Raw genomic sequence first — 10,478 nt, 5'->3', positions numbered from 1 at the left:
GGTCCTACCCTCTGAGTTCTTTCAAGAATCTTCATCTCCGCTTGTCAGCTCAGCCACACACCCAGCAGCCCATCCACCGAGTCCTCTTACTGCTTCTCTGTTGTAATCTTCACAACACAAGGTCTGCTTTCAACTGGAGTGCCCAGTGCCAAAATAGTTGGCACACACTACGTTGAATAATTCAAGGAAACTATTTGGATAAGGGACAGACTCTGTTTGCAGCATTGTGTTGAATCAGACAAATTGAAGGAATCTATTTCAAGTCATTATTGGTAAAAAGCAGCCGCACCTCCAGAGTCCCACGTCAAAATTAGAATGACTCAGCTAAGTGGCAGGGAATTGAAAGAAAGAATCTGAGCCTATACTCAGGATATTGCATTGGTTTTCTTAATTTAATCATCTATCTTCTTGACTAGATCACAACTTTTTTTTAAAGGGTTTATGTCTTGCTCGTCTATTTCATTACCGTGTAATACGTAACAAAGTGAATGAATGAATGAATGAATGTAAACATTGTGGGCTCCTTTAAGAAAATTTCCTCTTAGGAGCAAAGGCAGCAAAACTATTAGAACAATAGCTGTAAAGAAAAAATTTTTATAATGAGCTTCTTTTCTCAAAGCCCTTAGATTTCCTAATACCCACAGCTCAAGTCCCACAGTTTATGCTGCAAACTGCAAAAATGAATTGAAACATCATTTACCTTTTCTCTTAAATGCTTAGTAAAACAATCACTGTTTATTACCAAACAGTATAAAGGAGCAGAGAGTGCTGATTCTCATGTTGTGTTTACCAATCTTTATAATGCAAAGGTCATCTAGGAAGCTTATTATATGTAGATCCTCAGGTCCACTCTTAGGTTTGGATACCATGGACTTAGGCATCTGCTACTGTAATAAGGAGATTCCGATGTAAGTGGTTGATGGACACCTGATGGGAGCTTAGCATATTTGGGAGTCACCTAGAGCTTCTTATTAGGCTGGGACTTGCATATGCTATGAGCAAAAGGTTTACATCTTCGAAAAGGCCCCTGAGCTTGGTCCTGGACTGGAGGAGGGGAAAGAGGGAGCTGTCATCTCCCACCCTGGCCCCAGGGGCCACTTCAGCCAGTGCACCTTCATAATGAGTCTTCACCTGATGTTGTTCATTTCATCCATGGACCAGTCCAGCTTGCAGGTGAGTCCGGCACTTAAGAGCAATGTTAGGACTGGAAATCCAGAATTAGAGTTCAATCAATAGTCTCAATAATTTGGTACTTACTTCCAAAGTATAAGTTTCAAATAAACGGTTGCTCAGATTCACAAGTCTGTAGCACATCCATCCCAGTGGAAACATACTACCAGTGACCAACATGGGTGCTAGTGTGTTTCACACTCATCATCTCATTTGATCTGTGCAATGACCCTCTGAAGATGCGATCAGAGTTCAGTTTTCCCATCCAACAGATGTGAGAGCTGAGGCCCAGAGCGGCTGGATGAGAAGCTGCAGAAGGAGTTCTTAGTCAAGAGTGCCATGATAGAGTCAGATGGAGATTACAGGGCAGATAGGGCATCAGGTTCAGAGAAGGCAATGGCAACCCACTCCAGTGTTCTTGCCTGGAGAATCCTGGGGACGACGGAGCCTGGTGGGCTGCCGTCTATGGGGTCGCACAGAGTCGGACACGACTGAAGCAACTTAGCAGCAGCAGTAGCAGCAGGGCATCAGGTTATCAGGATGGCCTTGGGAAGGATGGAAGTGATGAGATCCCTTCCCAGACACTAAGCATCAGTGTGGATGGACATCAGTAGGCCCACTGAGTTGGAAACTTTACCATCTACACTAATGGTGTGTTTCCAGGAATGGGACCTCACTCTGACATCCCAGCATTGAGATCTCATCACTACTACTGCTAAATTTGCAAAGCTGCCTCTCAGGGTGGTTGAGACAGCATATGTAAAGCATGTGGCCTGACCTGCAGAAGGGGCTGGGTTACTGATAGCTGCTATTATTGTAATTATTGCCCTGACCTCAGAAACATGTACACTGCCCTCCGGGGTAGTCAGCCAGACCCAGTGTGAGGCAAAATTGCAAAGCAGGTGTGATCATCCCAGGGCAGAGGCTTTCTGGTGCCCTAAGACCCCACAGCTGGCATTATGGCCCCACAAAGCTGCACCAAACCCTGCTCTAATCACCAGCGAGGCCACTGTGGGAACTGGTCTCAAACAGGGAGAAAATTCCTAGAGAGAGGTTGGAGGTTACTTTATAAACTTCTGGAGATGCTATTGGATTGGAGAGTGTCTAATGAACAGAACATTTATTTGGCTTGGTCTAGGCTCATAGGGTGGCACTAGTCGTAAAGAATCCAACTGCTATTGCAGGTAGATATAAGAGACATAGATTCAATCCCCATGGGTGGGTAAGAGCCCCTGTAGGGGGGCATGGCAAACCACTCCAGTCTTCTTGCCTGGAGAATTCCATGGACAGAAGAGCCTGGCAGGCTACAGTCCATGGGGGTCACACAGAGTCGGAAATGACTAAAGTGACTTAGCAGGCATACGCATGCAGGCTCATAGGAAAAATCTGAATTTCACTGGAAAATAGACTATTTTCTCCAGTGACCTCAAAAACAAAGACACTGAATAATTTGATTTCTGATAATCAGTTTTTAAAAATTAAATAAAATATAGCTTAAGTTAGAGATGAAAAATATAATAATTCCCTCTGACTTAGTAATCACTGGGCTTCCTTGGTGGCTGAGCTGATAAAGAATCCACTTGCATTGTGGGAGACCTAGGTTTGATTTCTGGAATGGGAAGATGCCCTGGAGAAGAGAATGGCTACCCACTCCAGTATTCTGGCCTGGAGAATGCCGTGGACTAGTCCACGGGGTTGCAAAGAGTTGGACACTACTGAGCGACTTTCACTTAAGTAATCATTAAATCATTCCCATGGGTATCAGCAAAGGAGGAAGAGGTAATTCATAGGTGCAATTGGCTGTAATTCTAGAAAAGCCTGTGGGGTTCACTGTCCAGCTCCTGACATTGACATCATTAGCGGCCACTGGATGAAAATGTAGCACCTGTGGTTGCTGTTGTGACAATGGCTGAGCTAGACTGTGCACAAGGAGCAGAAATTTAAATGGAATTAAGTTCTCTTGTTTCCTCTCACCCCCTCCCTGGTCTGATCAGAACTGGGGTGGGATGTGGTACCCACCACGAGCAATGGTCCTTCCTGTGCGATCCACCAGCCACACCCACCAGTCTACTGGGGTTTCTGAATACAATGCCAATCATTTGGGGGTCATATCTTAGAGCAAGTACAAATCTGCAGTTGCCTCAGGAGAACCCATCCTGCAGAGTCACTCCAGCAGCCCAATTCAGGATGATTTGAATATCGGTCAAAGGGATGATCCTTGGCAATTTTTCTTCTCTCATCCCATGGCTCCAAAGACCGGGAAAATTTGTGAGCATCACTGGTCAAGAGATAGAGTAGATATGTCACCTTGGGAAATTATTCTTCCAACATGCTGAGTGTTGGCATCACAATAATACTAATAGAGCTAATATTCACTGTGCACTTTCCACACGCCAGGTACTGTTCTAAGTCCCTCCATGTTCATTAACTCATGACCTCCTTTTGAGGTCAGCACTGGTACCATCCCAAGTTTACAGATGAGAAAGCTGAGGTGTGTATTAGGTGACTTGTCCTAAACTACCTGGGAGGTAACAGTAGAGTCAGGATTAAACTGAGGCTGTCTGCCTCCAGTGCCCATGTGCTTTGTCACGGCACTAAACCAGGTTTTTCAATCACTTTAGACAACATCTCCTTCCAAACGTCTGTTATGTAGATTCTCTGGGAGAACCCCGCCCTTAGAAATGCTAGAATTGGAGTTTTTTCCTTCCTCTGGTATCGAAGTGCCAAGAATGTATCAGGGGCACGCGATGATTGCCCAGAAACCACACAGCCTATCATATGTCATTCCTCATAATTTATTTTTATGAGAATAGTTAAGTGGTATCAGCATTTTGTAAGCGTGCATTTATATTTGTTAATTTAATTTATGCAAATGCCTCATTTATGTAAATCATACACAGATCCACATCAGGATATCTTTAGTGAAATTACATGATCAAGATATTTAGGGATCTAACATATATAATCAGAGAATGCAAATTATTTTTACTGCATGTTCTTTATGCCATTAAGTTCATAAAACATGAACAGTCTGGTTTTACTAAAGCTTGCTTGGCAGTGTCTTGGTGGCTTTGGTCTTTATTTCCTTCTTGCTGCATTTCATTGCTTCTTCAATGACCAGCTCAGGCCAGGGTGTTGCTGTTGATGTTGTTGTTGTTGCTCAGTCACTCAGTCGTGTCCGACTCTTTGTGACCCCATGGACTGCAGCACACCAGGCTTCCCTGCCTTCACTATCTCCCAGAGTTTGCTCATACTCATGTCCATTGAGTCAGTGATGCCATCCAACCATCTCATCCTTTGCCGCCCCCTTCTCCTCCTGTCCTCAATCTTTCCCAGCATCAGGGTTTTTTCCAAGGAGTCAGCTCTCTGCATCAGGTGGCCAAAGTATTGCTGAGAGAGACGAAATCGCAACTGAAGCAACATTGGAAGCCCTGATTTTTCGTCCTCTTCTGAGAGGTGGGTGAGGTTACAGTGTCATAAACATAATACTGTATATGATAACTGTCCCAGGGCTTCGGGCTTTAACCCTCCTGATAATGGTGCCCTCATTACCCATTCATGGTGCTGCTAGGCAGTTGTCATGAATAATAAGCCTACCCCTAAATCTGGACCATCCGTTCTGAGTTTCTGGCATGTTGCTTCAATGGGAGGTGAGATTTTTATCTCATTTCCATGACTTTGTATCTGATTTTGGGATGGGAGAGATGTATTTAATATTGCGAGCCTTAAGAATCGAAGATGGCCGAGGGTGGTAGGGATCGCTGTTTGCGGTCATGGTAGTAAGACAAGAAAATGGGGGTTAGGGGAAGACCTGACACAATTTTCCGGTGATCGCATCTCAAAATCCAGAACATTCAGCTGTGCACCTACAAGAGCCAACATTGCTTTTTGCAGTGGAAGCTGAAAATGTCATCTTCACAGTAAAAACTTATAATCAGCACCAGCTGTCTTCCCCACTTCCCTGTGTTGCTTATGAGAACCATCGACCACCACTAAATATATACATGAATCCAGCACCCTGGATCCTGCTACGTAGGGTTGCCCTTATGAGAAGCAATGAAACAACACTCATGGAGCATGTGTCTTTCTGGCCTTCCTTTTGTAGCTCACATTTGGAAATCCTGTTGATTTTCTGACCATGACATCTGTGGGTGTCTGACATGTCCAGGTGCCCTGACTTTTATGTCAGTTTCAGGGGCCTGGAAGATAACTCTGCCCTCCGGAACTCAGAAAAATTTTTTGTATACCTCATGGCCTGTATTTTCAGCCAGTCTATCCTTTATATATCATCCAAATTTGGAGAAAATCTAACAGTTTTTGTGTAAACTGGGTTATAGACAGAAACAATTTGAATGTAGATTGTATCTCTATTAGAATAAGCACTTAATAGACTTTTTTAGAAAGTCACATCACCATCATTTGAGCTATTCACAAAGCAATTTCCAACCCACCCCGAGTTCCTGCGGTGGGGTGGAGGGTGGGCAGCTCAGGGCATAGCTACTTGTTCTCCATGGAAAACAACACAATATCCATACTTTTTTAAATGGAAAGAACATCTACTTTTAGCTCAGACCCTAAGAGAAATGCAGAATGGTCCCGCTCATCACATAAGGACAGGGGACCCTGGGCCATTGGATCAGGGCTACAGCAAAGGACAGCTGCTGCCCTCAGGAGCCAGAAGGCAGGCAGGCAGCCTTCACGTGCAACACTTTGTGGGGATGAAGGGAGCCTCCCCGTTCCTACAGCCATGGCCAAAGGATGGTTTGTGTGCTCAGTCGCTCAGTCGTGTCTGTCTCCTGCATCGGTAGGCGGGTTCTTTTTGCTACCTGGGAAGCCCCAAGGATGGTATACAGAATGACAATAGAGTGTTTGAGAAATCGGAGGTACAAAGCTTGGTCTCTGTCTGAATCAGATAAAAAGTTGCCTTGAATCTAAACTGCTTCTCAGTTTTGTCCTTTTGTTTCTGCTAGCCAGAATTCCTGTCTCTCCTCTTCACCTGGTCAATTTCCACTTGTCATGAACATGTGTCAGTCGCCACCTGCATCTCACTCCCTCCCTTCCTTTCTTCTCTGGGCTGCTCTTAACAGTGACCAGACCTGCCAGCACGCTCTATCCACCACACTCCTGTAATTGCTCATCCAGTCCTGGGCACATAGAAGTCATTTAACAAACACTTATTGAATTGATGGATGAATTTTTCTGCTTGTCTTCCATGCCCCTTGGGGCTGTGATTCCTCAACAGCACAGATCACCTTAGCCATCTCTATGTCCCCAGAACCCTGCATGTGTTTTGGGCAGAAAATATGTTTCTGAATAACTGAGTGAGTTCTCTTAAGATGGTAGACATAATTCTCAGAAAATGGTCATCCATAGCATATTTGGACTAAAAGGTTTATTTTTAGGGGAGAGAATTGGGAAACAGCAAATTTTTCCTGAGAAAATTGAGAACAATATTTCCACCGCAATTTTAGCAAAAGAGTACAGTTAAAAAAAATAGATATACCTTGGGAGGGAATGTAACTTTGCCTGGACCTGCCTCACATTTCAGCGATGATTGTTTGTTATAAATAAACACATGCATCATTTATTTTTAGCCTTTTATAATCTCCTTTGGGCTCTGCCTTTTCAGCAAAGGTCAAGAAATAAGGAAATAAATGATATTTTGGAAGTCAATTCTCTTTCCTAGGAGAGCTCAGGTGGTGAATAGCATCCTACCTGCCTTTAGCCTCTGGCTCCTAACCTCTCACTGATTGCTTTGTGTATCCTCACAAGTCAGTGAATCTCATGAACCACATCTAGGTCCAGTTGTTGCACAGAAAAGTGATTAAATATAACCAGAACATTCTAACTAAAAAAAAGAGGATGGTTCACAATTTCCACACTTGCTTCCCAGAGTGGATTCATTTTCAAGTGAGGAGCCAGCATTGTCTTGCCGCAGAGCCTCCAGTGAGCTGCTGTCAGTTGATGTGCAGCTGTCTTATTACTTTTCCTTTCCTGTTTACATTTTTATTTAATATATAAAACTTGTATCTTGCTTCTGCTAACCTTCTGACTGCAGGCTAAACAGATAATTGGAATTTTTAAATATACGACCAATATGAAGTATAAGAAAAGGCAGTTTTGACATTAGTCAATGCCCAGTTTTGGTCTGAGTTGTAACACACCAGTCATGTAGGTTTCAGCAACCCCATGTAGCTCACCCAGAGCAGCGTTAACCCAAGGGGAGAGGGATGCAAGATCTAGTCCAAGTACAGTGCCCTCTGCAAAGTGCCATCTCTCTTGGACTTGACTGAAACTTCTGAGCTTCCCTGAATGCAGAGAGGTGGGTGGTTCATGGTACTAGCGTCTGGGTAGGAGCTGTTTGGGACTTCCCAGGTGGCGCTAATGGTAAAGAACCCACCCACCAATGTAGGAGATGTAAGAGACCCAGGTTTGATCCCTGGGTCTGGAAGACCTCCTGGATAAGGGCACGGCAATCCACTCCAGTATTCTTGCCTGGGGAATCGCATGGACAGAGGAGCCTGGAGAGCTACAGTCAGCTCACTTGCCCACCAGTGGCTCACCAGGCTACTGTCACCCACCAGACTACTGTCGCCCACCAGGCTCCTCTGTCCATGGAATTTTCCAAGCAAGAATGCTAGAGTGGGTTGCCATTTCTTTCTCCAGGGGATCTTCCCGACCCAGCAATCGAACTTGGGTCTCCTGCATTGCAGGCAAATTCTTTACCAAAATTATCTCCCAATACAAAATAGAAAGTTTAAAAAAGGAAACATCTTTGATGGCTTTAGTTCAGAGATTGATCCCTACAGTTTCTGCCTACACCCTCTTCCCCACTGTCTTTTGTGGTCACAGAGCACGGAGATCATTTGTATACAACCAGCGCTCAGAGGGGAAGAAGCAGGATAGATAGAAGCAGATTCTCTTCCCTTGACAGGACTGCCAATGGGCTGAGAGGCCATGTTCCACCCACCACAAGAAGAGAACCCAGAGGTCACTGTAACCATCCCACTCCCCCAGAGCCAGATGCCATCAGCAAAAAAAAAAAAAAAAAAAAATCCTCCAGAAAAAAAAATTCTGAATGAACAGTGTTGCACATCAGCGAATCTGTGATTCATACATATTCAGAAGGAAAGTGAGTGAAAAACCAGCGTTTCAGGCAGCTTTACATTTTCAAATTAAGTTAATAAAATAAGATTTCCAATGTAATGACAAATTAATTCTTCTTTTCATAAGTTTATTAAAATAAGCGTCTCCTATCTTCTAACTAGCGCTGACATATGCTTACATAGATACATCCCACCCAGTAACCTAATCTCCCAGCAATCTTGAAGCAATTAACTCCTTCTAATCTTGAGCTAACAAAGCCCACCATGCCAAAGGCCCCTGAGAGCGCCCCTCCAAAGGTTCGCTTGGCAGCCTCCCTCCAGCTCTGCTCAGAGGATCCAAGAAGGGTGAGCCCAAGTGGTCCATCCCCGCAATTCCTCCAAAACAACCAGATGAGTCACTGCAGATCATAAAGATCTTCATTAACTCCTTAGTTCTTTGCTAATTAACACAAAAAGAATGAGTTGAATGCCTGACAGGCAATGACTGACCACTGCTTGGTGGTTAATGGGATGCAAATGACATCGAATGAGGCTCTCTCCTTGTAGTGTGGGCAGCTGGCCTACTGTTTTTGTTGTGGATTTTCAAGAGTGGGAGCTCCGTGAAAAGAGTTTACCTAATAATTTAAACTGCAGCTGAGTTTGTGACATAAAGTCCAGGCATTCATGTAAGTCCTACACATGGCAGAATTATCTTAAGCTGTTAACTACAAGGTTTAACAGAAAATACCGTGACTTAGGAGGGGAAAAATAATACAGACCCAGGCCCTTCCAAATGAAGCACAATATCTGCTGATTCTGTTAAGTTCTGTGATGCCTTTTGGATTTTGTTTTAATGTGACAGTGGCAAGCGTATTACCAAAATTTTGCTTTTTTGTTCGTCCTGACATAGATACCCTTGGCAATCTATTAGATTTTTCAAATGTTGGCTGCAGAAACCAAAAGTCTCATCCTCAAAGATTTGGTTTAGAATACAAGTAGAGAAATCATCCCAAATCTGATTTGTGCGTTGTCAATAAAATGTGGATTCAATAAGGGGGTTTGAGCAACGAGGTCAACGATGTAGACCAAAGAACGAATTTTACTACTTATTGTATCATTTATTAATCATAATTAAGTGACAGACTTATAAGCAAGAGCATAAATGTTTAAAAAGTTTTAATAAAGACACATTCTTCTTTACTTGGTACCATCCTCTTAACCTGGATGAGGAAGACTCTCCATTAAAATTCTAAATTCTTTCAGCTCAGATCTTTAAGAACCTTCCTTTTTACTAATGCACTGAGTTGGCGGCTCACTCATTGAAGAGACCTAGCATTGCCATGATCAATCCACTCTAAAGTCTGGCTTAAGAACAAAAAGTAGAGAATGGTTATCATGAAATTCAAAAGAATTATCACTCTATAAAATCAATTCTCTGAGTTTGGACAGTATCTAGACCCATCTCACTGGTACCTGTTTATTTTTTCAATGACTAGAACCTATTGGACATATGAGTAGTTCGAATTTATGCCTTCTATGAACTTTCAAGTTTAATGACAAGCAGTTTCTTGTTTTTTAAGGTGAGAGGACCCGTGAAAAAGAGGAAATCTTGGTAGTCAAAATTATTAGTTGTTGCTTGACATTTGTAAGGAGTTTCTGGAAAGGTGGTTTTCCAAAATCGAAAACTTCTAAGCTCTTTTAAATTTCAGGATCAGTTAGTGGTACCTTTTCTTCTTCTTCTTTATGGAATTTTCCCTGAACCCAGTCTCAAAAGAGGGGAATATATTTACCTTTCTTTGCATTCTGTAGACGGGATTCAGGCCTTTGGAGTAGCTGCTCCTTCTTCCTGGAATCTTCTATTTTGGATCTTCTCGTGGCCCCTGCTGCTCTTTCAGGTGGGTCTCAGCTTAAATGTCATCTTTACAGATTGGACGGACACTTGAAGCAGCCCCTGATCACCTCCACCCCATCTGCCAGCATCAGTTCATGACCTGTCTTCTTCTGTTTTCTGGTTGTTGTTCAGTGTCTGCATCCCCACCGGCCTGTAAGCTCCTGGAGAGCAGGGCCCTTGCTGTCACTGCCATTCCCAGAAGATGGAGAGTGCTTGGTACTCGACAGAGCCTTGGTACATGTCTAGTGAATGGCAGGGTGCTGGGTGCTCCTTCCCGAAAGCAGGGACCTTTGCACTTCCATGACCTCAATTGTCTGTTTTCTCTGCCAGAT

The sequence above is a fragment of the Giraffa tippelskirchi genome, chromosome 2, assembly GCF_054371585.1.
Source record: "Giraffa tippelskirchi isolate mGirTip1 chromosome 2, T2T-mGirTip1v1.2.pri, whole genome shotgun sequence".
NCBI lineage: Eukaryota > Metazoa > Chordata > Mammalia > Artiodactyla > Giraffidae > Giraffa > Giraffa tippelskirchi.
The sequence above is the reverse complement of the archived record's forward strand: the minus strand, read 5'-3'. Positions refer to the sequence as shown.